Raw genomic sequence first — 2,340 nt, 5'->3', positions numbered from 1 at the left:
GTAGAGCCTGTTAAAAATACTTTCAGTCCTCTCTTTTACCTTTCTCATTCAACTTGTGATAATTTTACCGGATTATTTGACATCAATAATCTGCTGTGTTTGCTATAGAAGTGTCATATTGCAGTGAGATAAGTTATGGACTTAGAGACAGCCCAAAGTATGATTGAATGGCCTCTCTTTACCTAGTAGCAATTTGACCTTGGACATGTTTCTCAACTTGATAAACCTCTTTTATTATTATCATTATTATTATTATTTTGCTACCACTTTCTCTTGTAGAAATACCCATTTCATAAGTTGATCTCTTTACATATAATAGCTTCTTCCTCTAATTACACCTAATATATTTTCTTCTCAGAATAAAAGCTACATGAGGACACTATAAAGTTTGTTTTGGTTAATGAAACCTAGCACAGTATGTAACATTCTATTAAAACATAATTAGTAATAATATATCTATCATTTTAAGATCTTGGTAGGCTCCAGACACTTATTTTGGAAGTCTACCGTTTAAAATGATATTTTTGTAATTCAGTAAATTTTATTGGTTTTCTTTGACTTAGAATCACTTATCTTGCTTTTTCTCCTGCAACTAAACTACTAATTTGTCATTTTTCTTCTAAATATTACAATGATGTTCTTATAAACTGCAAGCTCTGATTTTCTTGTCAGCTTGCATCAGGGAGATCCATGGGTTTTAATAACTTGCTCATATGGTGATGTGAGCACCACCATAAACAGTGGTGGTTTAATCCAAACATCTGAGCAGCAAACTGAACTGAACCTTCTGGAGAAGGTAGGTTGAACAGCCAAGACCACATATCCTGAGCTCCCCGGTCAGGTGTGAGGTGAGGACAGCTGCTGAGTGGATATGCAGTATTATAGGACATCACTACTCCTAAACCATTGCTTCTGACTGCTACTGCCACAAATACCAGAGGAATATCCACCCCTTCCTACTCATGTTGAATCCTCCAAACTTCCTCTGGTCCTTTAGAGACAGAGGTTACCCTAGGTAACATGGAATGCCAAAGTTTCCACACACTTTTTGGATTTTTTCGAAGTGATCCCTACATCAACACTACAACCCTGTACTCACTTTTTTATTTTAGAAGCAACTCTCCTCTCTCTGCAATTCACTCAAAAATTTTCTTTAGCATCTGGAGTCCTTCAGGGATTACTGTCTTGAGGTCATAATATGACTGCTTGTCTATCTGTTAGCTTTGATCTCCTGATGGCCAGAGTCTTTAGGAAACATCAATAGTATCAGTAAGAACATTTTATTTGGTGGTTCCTTCTACACCAAATTCAATCTTCATATCAACCAGGGTACAGTTCTGGGTCAACCAGGATTCCTCCAATATTTCAAAAATTGCCTGTGTTGCATGACTCATAATATTTACTTCACTTTGGCCTGTAACAGGTCCAACAAAGCAAAATTTTACAGCAATTAGCTGTTCCTCAGACCACTGTGGATCTTCATTGGCATCATTCTTGAAAAATGTCTGTCCTTGAGGTGGGTTAAACTTATATCCTTCCTTAAGGACAGAGATTCTTTTGGGAAAAGAGCCAATTGCTTTTCTTCTACAAATCCATTCAATTGGAATCATTTCACGCTGGTGTGCAATGCAAGTTATTTTCCCACATTTTTGAGTGAAAGCACTTTTTATACCTGCTTCCTATCACAGCTGAAAAATACAACTTTTATGTAAGATTGCGGCTTTTCCTACCAGGTGATTTTCTCTAGGTGAATTTCTTGAAGTAATCTGATCCTTAGACTGGAGGACTTTTCCTAGATTATCTAATAATTGATAGACTTCTTTTGTTTTTCCCTCATAGAGTTGTTTTTTAACCAAGGTTCAGTACGGTTTATATGTACAGGTATCTTCAGTACAGGAGAAATGCTTTGATTGTGTGGATTTGTTGCTTAATATTATCTGAGCCTCCATATTGAGTCTTTTTGATCCTCACTGTCGCAGTTAGCCTGAGTGGGTTGAGGGCAGTGACCACACTAGGAACAGAGGCAAGAATCTGGAAAAAATAAGGAGAGTTCACTGAGGCTCGCAGGGGTGGGGAAAGGAGGCTCCACACATGTGCCCCCTGCTCCAGCCCGCTTATCCAGGGAGTCCAACGACACTCACTGGAGCACTGTGGAAACAGCCAAACCCACAGCGACTCTGCAAACTGAGGAGAAATTGATCACTTAAAGCAATTTTTACTCTTAAGAATATCATTCAAATTTTACCCTTGGGATATCAATTATATTAAATTTCTATAAATAAACAAGACAATGTGAACCACTAGCGACTAGATTTAATATGATTTGTACTATGTAGTCAT

The 2,340-nt window shown here is 37.5% G+C and overlaps 1 pseudogene; it reads right to left on the bottom strand.

The window, feature by feature from the left end:
• Nucleotides 1-640: 640 nt before the first annotated feature.
• On the bottom strand, nucleotides 641-1,847 carry LOC143656997 (bifunctional phosphoribosylaminoimidazole carboxylase/phosphoribosylaminoimidazole succinocarboxamide synthetase pseudogene; annotated as a pseudogene).
• Between the last annotated feature and the right edge of the window lie 493 nt (nucleotides 1,848-2,340).

Source organism: Tamandua tetradactyla, chromosome 2, assembly GCF_023851605.1.
Source record: "Tamandua tetradactyla isolate mTamTet1 chromosome 2, mTamTet1.pri, whole genome shotgun sequence".
NCBI lineage: Eukaryota > Metazoa > Chordata > Mammalia > Pilosa > Myrmecophagidae > Tamandua > Tamandua tetradactyla.
The sequence above is the reverse complement of the archived record's forward strand: the minus strand, read 5'-3'. Positions and strand labels throughout refer to the sequence as shown.